The sequence below is a fragment of the Mya arenaria genome, chromosome 8, assembly GCF_026914265.1.
Source record: "Mya arenaria isolate MELC-2E11 chromosome 8, ASM2691426v1".
NCBI lineage: Eukaryota > Metazoa > Mollusca > Bivalvia > Myida > Myidae > Mya > Mya arenaria.
In genome coordinates this window covers 73,561,837-73,575,420 of record NC_069129.1, presented here as the reverse complement: position 1 = coordinate 73,575,420, position 13,584 = coordinate 73,561,837, and the positions used below count along the sequence as shown (strand labels likewise).

The window sequence follows — 13,584 nt, the reverse complement described above, 5'->3', positions numbered from 1 at the left end:
AGGGTGAACGCAAATTGTGTGTCACACATGCAAGGTTGCGGATGTAGTAATCTTAATGAACATTTGTTCTCTAAAAACATTATCAATAGCCCAAATTGTCAATGTAGTGAAATTGAGGACTCCTACCATTTCTTTTTCACTTGTCCCTTATATCATGCACAAAGGCATCACCTATCCGACCAATTGACTGCTATAAGGCCTATGTCACTTCAAGTTCTATTGTTTGGATCCAAAAACGCCACGGACGAGACAAACTCAATGATATTTAATCACGTTCATCACTTCATTCGCCAAACTAAACGTTTTTAATCTCCTTAAGATAAATTAGAACAACCTCGACTCTACAACTGACCTGACCTATCCATGCCCCCCACCTGCTCTTTACACTACTCTCTTTCATACCCTATGCGCATTTTTGACGTCTCATCTTCCACATTATCCATCAAATTATAACGATTACATAAATATACAGACAATATCAACATTTACACAATTTCAAGCAGCTTGAAAGAGTGACAGAAGCGAGGCATAGTATAAGCTACCATAGCTTCCTTCTCAATTCTGTCAAATTATTTTGTTTTGTGCATATTTCATTTGTATTCCTTCCATGTATCACTATCTCCGACAACCATTTGATATTGTATATGCTACAAATGTGTACATCATTATAATGTTATTTTGAAATAAATACTGTTTAAACCAATCAATTAAGCGAGGTCAAACTGGGTTTCTTTACTTTCAAACGTGTACGCTAAAATCAATGCAAAAATTGAAATACATAATCAGTTTATTTAAAGGTATTCAATTTTCGAAATTGTTTCACGATCTCTACTTTTAAAAAGGACTTTTAGTTTAACAATTTAAACCATTCAATTGTGATATAATATAGTAATCATGTTTCTTGACATCACTATTTGGTGTATATGTTTAGACGTACATGCATGCAACACACATACAAATAAAACCATCTTCATAAAGGTAAAATATTATCCAAGACTTATATTAATTTTATCTAGCCATTTGTCTGGGTTGCCATCTTCGACTGTTTCTGTGCACATTTTTCACATAAATTTAAACTTCAGATATTCATATGTTATCATATTCAGAGAAATGAATTGAAAATAGTTCATACGCAACCGGCAATAGTTCGAGATCTAGTTGATGAAGTGAACGATATATTTTTGGGAATTTGGGCTTTATATATTTTTATTACATAAATATGTCTCAATTATATGATTTTGTTTATTTTGGCTTTTTGATAAGAGCTTATGAATAAACTTTCAAATAAATGGCTTTTATTACAATGAAAGAACTCTCTGTATTCAGTTTTATTGATTCAGATTGATAACCGCCACAATTTTGTGATCAAGTATTTAAATCAGCATACATTAGTCAATGGGTCGGATGTTCAGAACTGTGTTAAAGTTCAAAACTTTAATCGTAACAAAGTGCTGAACAATCAGCCCTTTAACTCATTTTAATACTTCTTCGATACCGTATACTAACCTTTGTCGGACGGAATGTTCACGGTATTATCAAATATTCGTAGTAACTCTAGGTTAAAATATTTCCTATTTTGCACACAAACCATTTAAAACAATACTGATTCACTAGGGTTTGACCAAGCATCCAAATATCACGTTTGTGTGGGTCGGATACCTCTTGACTAATATTCTTACCATATTCAAGAGCTCTTTTAGTCTTTATCTTCATCCAAGATATCTCGGCCAAGGAAAACATTGTTTCACACACAGGATTACTCTCTGATCTTGCTTAAGTTACAAATTTATCCATGGATATAGGTTTAATATACGAACTAAATAAAAAACTACACTATTTTCCAAACAGTATCGTACCACGTCAATATCACATAGTCTGAAGTTAAAACTTTTGTAACATACACATCTTTTGGCAGGAACAAAATAACATCTTTAACCACCTAGCGGTTGAATTTCAGATATGTTATCACCTTTAATCAAAATGAGTAATTTCCACTCCGGTTTAATGTAAGATAAGGAGAAAACAAGTTTCAAATCTCTCATTTCATCACAAAGAAGAAATCACTACACCTGAATTATTTTTTTAATCAAAACCTCATTGTTCACTTTTTTATCATTAAAATTAGATAATAAGTGTCAATCGACTTTGTGTTGACATGAAACACAATTTTAAAAAAGTATGAGATTGAAAACACTTGCAGAGCAATATTAACGGAACATGAACAGGTATAACATAGAACGAGTGGTTGCCACTACTAAAAAAACGATGTCTGTAGTTGATCTCCAACACTATATACTTTGATTCCCATTCTAATTGAGCGCAGATTTGATTGAATTATTTATTTGCATACTTCTGAAGTATTGAACCGCTGGAAATGTTCAATTAGTTTAATAAAAATAATTTTTGTATTTAATATATATGCATAAAGCTACAGAAACATGCTCAGTAGCAAAAAGTTCAAACATAAACGCGGTTTAGTGGCAATGGTTAAACGCCAAAGACATATAACACAAAATCACAAACAAGAAACATAGAACAGCACAAAACTCTACAAACAGCACAGTGCATAAATACTATATATATATATATATATATATATGAATAATTGGTATGTTTATCAAGAATTGTTAGGTACCGCCTTGGAACGGTCAGTAAAATGTAAATTTACAGGGGGGTTAAAACCAGTTTATGTGCACAAACCTCACTCTTATCCCAACAATTCTTAAAACGCAAAAGGGAAATCTTATCAAAGTATGCATTAACTTGAGGAAACCTATCAATAAAACAAATAATAATAAAAAACGAAAAGGTAAACCCCAAGTACTTCAATTATTAGAGATCCCAACTCTATCTGCAGACGGAGGAAAACAATTCAGAGCACCTAATGCAAATACTTTCAAAGATACGATGAAGTCATCGTTAGAAACCAAAAACATCACACACAGTCTGCCTTATTAAATAAAAGGTTTGAAACTGTGTGATCATAGAGTTTCATAATAAAAAGCATCATTGTACTAAAACTGGGAACAAATAAAGAAAAAACATTATTAAAAATAAAAGCGACTTGTATGTGCTATTCTCTCCTTCCAAATGATTTGAAAACGTAAAATATTTGAAGAAAATTAAGTCACAGCCAAAACTCGGAGTCAGTCAACACGTGTCCGCCAACAAAGGTTTTAAAGATAACATGAATTAGCAAATTCTTCATAAAAATCAAAGCACTGAAAGTTTGGTTATGTAATGCTATATTCAACCCAATATTTTGTTTCAGGTATTCATCTTCATAAACAAGAAGGCAAGTGCTCTTAAAAATTTTGCCTTTATATCCACGATTTAAATAAAATCCAAGTAATTCATTAAGTCTATCTGCCCAACTACCTGCTGGAAACATTTTAATTTTACAAATTTTCTTTAAAACATCACAATAAAAATCGGGATGAGCAATACTATCAGCAGTGAGCGATTTAAGTCTAATATTGTACTTTGATATGAGATTATAATGACAATAACAAATTTTGAGAAAGTTTTCCTTAATTTAAAATATCGGAAACCCAGTTTTAGAAGTTTTTGTGTCATAAGTTTACTACAAGAGCTGAACTTTTTTTCATCTGTACATATTCTAGCAAATCGTATCAACTGTGCAATAAAAACACCATATGATGGTGAAATAGGATCTAAAGAAGGGTAATTAATTATTTTAAAATTAAAATCATCACGTTTATCATAAAGATTGATGCTCAATATATCTTCCTTTATTTCTAGTTGCAAATCTAAACTTAAATTGGCAGTTAAGACCAATATTGTTATGCACAATTTTCAGAAGGGAAAATCATCTTGAATTATATAGACGTTTTGTCATTTTAATTGCCTTATCAAACAAAGCAAACTATATATCATGATTTCGAACAATTTTGTCAGGTCGTATGTGTAAAATTGTTTAATGGTAAATGTACTGCAGATACGAAGTGTCAATTGGCTAAATCCAAGCAGTTACCCTACAAGAGACACACAAAGGAACACGTTTTATTTAAGAAGGGATATATATATATATATATAATTATAAACATAGGAGATAGAAAATGTTATCAATGATATTTGAATGTTTTAGAGAAAAATAGATCACTCGTGTATCCTCATTATTTGGAGATACTCACACAGTATATACTCAGGTATTATATACACTGGCCTAATATGAACATATTTAACAAATAATTTGCTTGTGACAATGATAAACGAGAATCATAGAGGAATAACTCAAAATTGTTTTTTAAGACAAACAAATTTTATATTGCTGATTAATTTACATGAAACGTTGTTTAGATTCCATATAAATGGACGCTTGGGCTGTAGTCGTATAAATCAAATTCAGATGGTAAGCTGTTACGTATAATACGCAGTATGTACCAGTCAGTTTGGTATTGTGTAATAGTTATCCTGATAACGTTCTATGGCAATTGACTTAAGACAGGTGTATATAATGTTGCTGATGATGTGTTCCCGATATTTTGAAGACTTGGAATCATATTTACAAAATAGAAATGATTGTGAGTTAGTTTTGCAGTAATCATGTTTATTTTTATTGTTATTTGCCGATTATATGATTGCACTTGGCAAACCCACACCATTAACATACGTCACTAGATAAATTACATAATAACTGTTGTAGCTTGGGTTTAGATGTAAACAATGGTATTGTTTGCGCTAAAGAGGAGGTAAAAATGTTGAAATGTGCATATGTAGTTGTAACACAACGGTAAAGTTGACGTGAAATAAGATATGTTCTGTTCTGGTAGACAAAGTATTGATTAATATTGCCATTTCTTTATTATTTCATACAGAAAAAAGAATCACGTAATTAAGTGTTTAACATAGTTCAATAAATGCCACGTTTTGTCGTTGTGTTAGAATGTTATTTTTGTACATTGGCACTGTTACAGTTAAGAAAAATCGACTTTTGATACATAATCGTTTATTGGTAAGAAGAAATGTGCCTGTTTACGCTAAATATTTGACATGGTTTTCTAATCGCATACCACAGTGGTTAACCTCAACATCCCCATAAGTTTAACTCATCGTGATAAGGAATAGGATAGTTATACCAACTGAAAAATTCATTAGTTACCAGAATATATCAAAATATGTTTGAAACTGTAAGAGGAATAAAATGAACGTTTCACAGCCTAAATGATATGGGAAGAAGAACCATATCATCGAAAGAAATCAAGTATATGTTGGGCTGAAGCACTTGTTAAATTAGCAATATATTGCTCTAAAACCTTTTAAATAAAACATGATTCTGTTTAATGGGTTTAGTGTATGAATTTTATCTGATTTATTATATTAAATCATGATCTACCCTTTTTTAATATTCTGCATTCAGATTTTTTGCTTTCTGCAATATAAGCCTACATTTGTCAATACTGACCTTTTAGAAATTATTCATTTCTGAATTATTGACTTATATTAGAGAACAATGTTAATGATGCAACCGAGTGTAACCAAAAACCGGCGCATCCGACGACGGATTTGTTTTAGATTATTGCACTTGGATACCTACTCATTCAAAATACACAACTCTGTTTCCCATATTTATATTGTGATAATTAATACCGCTTTACCCATATTTTAATTTACTTACCAAAGTGTTTACATTTTCTCGTATTCGTGTGGCGTAGTAATACAATTTCAAAGGGTGAAAACTGCCTCGTACTCAGCTTCATCAAGAATATTTTCTCTTGACAAATACATGTTAGAACTTCAATAATTTGTCTGTATCAAATTAAACAGATACACCATATATCGTCTCTCATTTGTCTAATGATGTTTCCATTATTCCCAAAAATGCTGCTAGGCTGGTTATATGACAGATTCCCTTAATTGCATATCAAAAACTATGTGTTAATTTCCTTACATTCACTAATAGCATGGGCAGCCAACCAAACGTTAAATAAAATAAATACAAACGTGTTTAATATCAATCCAGGAATCAATCTTATCATCTTAAAGATCTTCAACGCTCACAATGATCTTGGAAATGAAGAGAATACATCTTATATGTATAATTATGACTCATTTGGAAAGTCCTTTTTAACCTGGAACAGTTTATCGTACTTACTGATTTATAACTCTTGATAAAAGACAAATAGTTGCAAATCTATCTGTTATGAAGTTTGTGTAATAGTTTTGTAACGGATTTCTTTTTTTATTACATTATGTTATAACACACGATGGGATGTAAATGCTGAGTGTAACGAAACATGCAATATGATAATATTAAAATGAATATTCTTTCACGCTGTCATATCATATGTTTTTAATTTTCAAATTAACATATTTACATTGTCGTAATCTTTAGGAATCAGGCAACGTTATCAAAAATATAAATTATTTCAAGTTCTGAACACGCATCTTGTTAATTCTATTTTGAGCAACAAATCGTTATCTGCTAACTCAACTTGCAAATAGTGCAAATAGTTCTTGAATCGCCGGCGGTGAATATGCGTAATCTGTATGCAATCTAAAAGGCAATTATTTTGAAATCAAAATACCGTTGAAAATGCCTAAAAAAACATTGATGCTATTCGAAAAGGTACAGTTCATAACTTTGAAAAGAAAGTATGCATGTGAAAAAATGAAACGTTTCAAAAGCATGCAGTTAAAGAAGTATTTGAAATATTCAAAGAAGTGCCAGTGTATTTATATTGACCTTAAACATGCGTCACTGTCAAATTTCATTTTTTGTGTCAAATTAAACTATTAGAGTTTACCGTTTCAAACACATCAATAACTGTTTGTTTAACTTAGTAAACAGTGCCAGTGACGTACGCTGGTAATGACATTTTGCAACAATCAATGTAAAGCGCCATGCAGGTGGTTACAACACTTCAAACAGTTTCGTTTGTAACCGCAACAAACGTAATGTAAAATTCCGATTATATTGGCCAGTAAAGGTTAAGGAAGATGAAATGGAATGACTCAATAATTAAACTCAATCGAGGTCTGAATCAATAATCGCTTTAATTAAATTAAAATCGAATACGTTTTTTAAGCAAAGAAACAATGTTCGGAAACTTAAACATTAATCCCATACTGCACAGGATCATTTAATTATAAATAATCAAAAACATGATTTGTGAAATACAATTTTTTTATTGAATAATCCTGATGATATTGATTTTTACTGAGCTCGCACTTTAATGGGCCTTAACAGACGCTTGTTTTCATTAAATGACAGGAGGGCCCTTGTGGCATTTATGTTTGATAAGCTTAAGTGCACGAAGCCATTGTACTATCGTATTTGCAAACACAAATCCTTGATATCTATTAGAAGTGTAACTCCATTTATGAATATCAAACTACCAAGTAGTACATAGATGATCATAATCAGTACTTTGTATGGCAGACGTTTCTGTGCAATGATAGAAAAATATACACCCATAATGCAATAGAGAAAACATATCAGTCAATAATCTTCTGTGATCCTAAAAGGAAACACTTATCTTAAATGAATCTGATAATAATATTTCAAGTTAGGATAACTGTCATCAAGAATATGTGAAACGTTATATGTTGTAAGTAAATAATATGAAATAATATAAAACATATAAATATGAATTGCTTCATTAAAAAACACTGTGTAATAATTTCTAATTATCTGGACTGAAATGCCTGAGAAATTGTTGTCGTGATGTTTTATAATAAATCAAATTCACATAATGGACAACAACATTTATCTTAGTATTTCAGTTTGTCTTTCTTTATTCGCCAATGAAATCGCAGTAAAACAGTAATATTATTATTATTATTATTATTATTATTATTATGACGAAAATAAATCAGTATATGTTTTTTCATTATGCGGACTGCATTATTAAACTCAATTGCATACGTGACAATATAGCTAAAACTGTAAATTTGCTATCGTTCATAATTGTTTTCATGGATCATAGCACGGAGCTCGCTGCGCTTGCTTGTGATATATATCATTTATTTTAGAATATAAACAAAAACTAATACATACAGTTTCAATTTACTTTGCCAATATCCAAAAAAAATATATGCCTTGGTCATACACAATATCATGATAAATACATACTATTGACAGGCCACAAAACTGACAGTTAAACAGATTAATATCTGACAATTATAAGATCCAGCAACACAAAATAAATCTATATCAACTAAATAAAACGATACAATACAACAAGTTTAGAAGCTACGACTGTAAGTTCTAGACATAATGAATTTTAATGTGTCGATTGTGTTTATAGAGCGGAACAATGAAAAACACCATGAATGGAAGGAGCCATTAAAGCAGTCATTTTTTATTATTTTGCTCAAAACAATGTTTACAATATTTCCACTTTTTAGATATAATGCCACAACAAATTTAAGGCAAATCAGAGCGAGCGCAAAGCGAAAATTAAAAAAAAATGAAAAAAGTATATTTTTTACATACTTAACCATACAATTTGTCAAAAAATACTTTTTGATTGCAAAAACAAGGTTCTCAGTTATAAATGAAAAGGTTTTGATCGTATCATATGAAACTCTGTCTCAATATTAAACAAATGGCAATAAGATCCAGTGCTTTACTGTTAACTTTCATTGCCTCAGCAATTTAAACGTGGATATATTGTAAAGACAGCGTTCCTCACAGTAACGTGCAAAGACCAAAAAGAACAACTATTGTATTAATTCTGTACTAATCTAGCTTACTATAACAAAAAACATTTAAGACTAGTAAGAGTAATTTATCATTTGAGCATTTCAAATTATTGGGTCAGGTCTAAATTTGAACCTCTGGAAGCACAGACACAATTGACAAGGCAGAATATCGAAAATGAAATAAATACAGTGAACATTTGTAAAACAAAGACACTGTGGATTGAATTGTGGGACAATATAAATGAAGCAGTATCAAACAAATATGCAAATGTGGCACTGATCATTATATTAAGTGCAGGTGGTGGATTAAAGATGCTTCCGTTTCAAGACCTTGTCTTGAAGCTATGGTTTATAGGTCCGTGCTTTGAAAAAAGAATAACATGACAGCCTCCATAGCTTCAATGCCCATTAGAAACAAGCCACTTTGATAACAGGCCACTTTATTAATAATCAAAGAAAATAAGTGCGATAAGAACAAAGAATTGAGAAAATTTAAACAGTCATTTTACTTATAAAGGTTTTATTTTCTGATTTTACTGATGTTATTTTAATACTGTATGTGTAAAAACATTTACAAGTCCCACTTTTGTATCTGTTTATAACACTTATGAGTATATGAATACTGAGAAATGCATTTTAGAAATTAAAAAAATAACTCACGAAAACATGTTCAATGGTTTTAATTCGTGTGTCCATGTATTTGAATAAAAATATTTATGCAAAAAGCTACAGAAACATGCTCAGTAGCAAAAAGTTTAAACATAAACCCGGTTTAGTGGCAATGGGCAAACGCCAAATACATAGAACACAAAATCACAAACAAGCAACATAGTTTTGCACTTAAAATCTGATTTAGTTGTGATTTAGCATTAAATTTTGAGTACAAAATTATGAATTACTTAAAACACACATAAATAATAATTTCCTTCGACGCTGTTAAACTTGTTTACTGAAGACTATCCATTAACTGTGACATTGATTTTCATTGAAAACGTGTAATTTAAAAACTTAAAGAAACCTGAAAATTAATACCGGAAATGAATTACAACGGTGAGTCCTGCAAAATGGGTAACAAATATCAGCTGTTTTGCGGTTACCCGGACTTGATTTTGTCCGGACACGAGGAAAGTTTCTCGCGAAGAATGTAAAGCATGAAAATACATTCAATAAAAAGGCGAAGTCGTCGTTGCAGGTTTAAATTCCAAGCATAAGAAAGTCAGAAGATAGGGGGAATTCAGAGGTAAAAAAAATCCGAGCGGCCAAATAATATGTGCAGGCACAATTTTTATTTTTCGTTTTTCGAATTTAAGGTTCGGCAAATCTGACGAACAAATGATCAATTTGTTGTAACCTAAATGTCTTAAATTAACTTCATGTTCATCTTACTCTATGTGTCGAGGTTTATATTTCATAAATTTCACGTTCACTGTCAACTACCTTACTGTGGTCATACCTAAAACTGAGAATTAAGTACAGCAGTGATTCCACACAGTTTTATTTAAACCGCTATTTTACAATAACGCTCGTTTTGTCCATCACTCTAAACTTATGACTGGAACATTAAAACAATTATTTGATACATTCGGTAGTTACTAATAAGATATGATATTCCCCAGTAGTAGCTCATTTTGACAGAGGAGTGTCAGTCCATGACTGTTATTATATTTTCCCATTTATTTGATAGTTTAAAAATGCAGTTTATAAATATATTCATTTCGTAATTTTGCTCAGCGTGTTAGCAATTAACAGTATGTTCCATACTTATATTTGTCACTGTTACATTTAATTGAAAAGAAAACAAAACTAGGGTACAGACAAAAGTTATAAGCCTAAACAAAACAATATTAATACAAACAAAACAATATTGATACTTACGCAGCCACAAATATGCCAACACTTTGCTAATATATTTTTATTTGTACACAAATCATATGTTTTTTTGTATTATTAAAGTCAATTAAAGTAACATAATAATTCATTAAAATTAAAGAAAAACAAATATCAACCTATATTGTGCCCTCATAAAAATTGTATGGTGATATACAACAGTCATTTATTAGTATCGACTGATTCATTTAAAGGTGGCAAAATACGTCACTTACTTACGATTTAAATTTAATTAAATAAAATGTACATATAAATTTTACAATAAAAGAAAGCTGTAATGACATGTAAACAATGTATTCAAAATGTATCTGAATCTGAATACCATCCTTACTTTATTTCCCAATATATATGGTAAACTTGGTCTAACTTAGATTAGTTCAAATGTCAGTATGTACTATTTAAACGCTCAATAGTATATCAAAATCTTTAGCTAAAACATTAAGAATAAGAGAGGATTCAAGGTATTCAAGATATTTCTTAAATATTATTATTTTGATAATTTAGAATCATAACACTATTTATTATCCTATGATTTATAAGGTGTACGTAAATTGGGTTTTCTGGAATATATATTTGTGTTTGTTTGATATTTATGATATCAAACCGTGTCTTGGCCATCATGCGTATTTGTTTTTCAACGTTTCAGGCCAAAAGAAAATTGTCGGTTCGCAAAGAAAAGAGTGAAACTATGATAATTGTGCAATTACCGTTGACAGTAGGGCGTGCGTACATAATATTACAAACTACACACGTGTGTGGCTACACAGATATTGCAAGGTCTTAAATTGAAAACAAAATATGTATTTGGTAGCATATCCTGTAGAATTGTATATTTTGTATAGATATATTATACAAAAATAGCAATAAATTGTCATAATTGTAAAACATACTTCCTTTATTTGACAAGCTTTGGTATTCAACTCTACTGGTTGCTAAAGATTCTGAAATATGAGACGCCTTTTCCCGGCATATCTTTATCGTGTTTCATTAGCGTCTACATTACTCATTTATTCAGAACAGGGCAATGGAGATGGAATAGTAGAAATGATGTATCACCTTTTCCATAATTCTTATCTTTGCATTTAAGTACAATTATTGCACTCGTTGATGCCAAATTGCAGGGGAGACACCAGGTTGTAGAGGGGAGCAAACCCACGGCTGTGCAGGTACGTTAAAAAAGAAAAAAACGGTTATCCTTTCACTTTCCCACATACACTCACACTAAGCTGATGGATAGCATACCCTTATTGAAACATTCGTACCACCTCGTGATAATGTCAATCAACCAATCAGGCTACAGCCTTACGTTTAATGCGTTAGTAACGCATTTTAAGATAGTGAACTTCGTAATAAAAAATTCATTTTTACAAACAATGATCTTAAGCGAATACTGCAGCTGAATAGATAATACTAATACAAGTTCGCCGCTTACAGAAGGTCCTTTTATTATCAATCCGGAGTGGTTCCTTTGAGGGTATATATTATTGGACGCTTAAGTGATGCGCTACAGAAATAGTACCTGTGTTTTTAAGAGCTACCAGTTCTCGAGTTAATTAGCATTTGGCACTGTATGATCCGTACGGTGCTGTGTCGATCAGTATTTAAGTGAAACGAATCTGATTCGGAATTACGTTTAATATGCTAAAAAGATATTCATCAGAGTAAAGTATTCACTTGATATCAACAAAACCCTTTCTGGTTTGTAATAAAAGGGTTATGTACACGGAACATAGCATTAAACGTTCCGTAAATATTCTTTAACGGAGGTCATTAACGATTGAAAATGATTTACGGACAACAGTTGAAAGAAAACGAATCATTATCGATGTACGGCGTCGTCACACGACAGGAAATGTTCGGACTGACACTTTTACAAAGCCCTTCGGAAATATCAATCAGTTTAACGGCGAATTCGATGATACACCATTTTTAAACGACTAAGTCGCACATCCCATCGCTCCTTTAATTGATATTTTGCCGAATTAACCACATTAGGCCAATATCGTTATGTTTATCATCGTTTAAAATAATTCGAGTATTTGAATGTATGTATGGTTACCTTTAAATCTGAATACGATAGTATAAAAACACTATGACCATAAGCCAAATAATGAATGCAATAAGTAAATTTTACGCCAATATCATCACCAATTGCAAAAAAATAAACATTTTCACAAAACTTATGATATTTCAGTTTCCCATTTGTGTGTTCTTTGAAACTACAAACATTGTAGTTTCAAAGGTATGATCATTCATACCCCTTAATCAGTGTTAACCAGAAAGGGGTTTTACTAATATTTTCTTTCATATTCTGTAATACGTAGTCTTTTTTTTAGTAACATAGCTTTTTGATTTACTTTAGCAATAACATAGTTCATCAAGCTATTCAAGTTAATGATCCTTAATTTAATTTGTTTGAGGCGTCTGAAGATTTACTTGAAACAAAGTGTGCACGTCAGACTGAATGTTTTTAACATGCGATCATCTCACTGTGAATGAACTCTTTCGTGACGTGAGTTAACCTGATTCAAGGAGGCAATTAATTATTCCTTTTTAATATCATATACGGAAATTTGAACAAAGAAAACCATTTTAAATCAGTTCTGTTTGTTTAAACGCAAATTATTTAGCTAATACATATCGCGGTATTTCGTGTCTTCACAAAATATGAACACATGCTTGCCATAATATTATTACTATGGAAACATTATGTATTAATACGCCGACAAGTTTTACCGTCGTTATGCCCTTAAAGCCATACGGCTAAGTATACCCATCATGCCAAAAATGCTGATTATGATCGTTGTTTTGTAATTATTGGACGCTCAATGCATGCTTATGGATCAATTTTATTAGTTCATATAGCGCATGTTGGAGATTTAATGTCACCGGAAATTGATACAAATGTATAAAAACAGACTTTCCTCGAGCCCTGAATCAATACCATATTAAATTAATCTAAAATGGAAACAAAATTTCGAACCTCGAAGATTAAACCTATACTGGCGTGTCGTTGAATCATACTTTAAC

General features: G+C 31.1%; 1 protein-coding gene across 5 annotated transcripts in view; it reads right to left on the bottom strand.

The window, feature by feature from the left end:
• The window catches only part of LOC128242890 (short transient receptor potential channel 7-like), a 279,075-nt gene that overhangs the window by 163,304 nt on the left and 102,187 nt on the right, over positions 1-13,584 (bottom strand). The window lies entirely within an intron of this gene.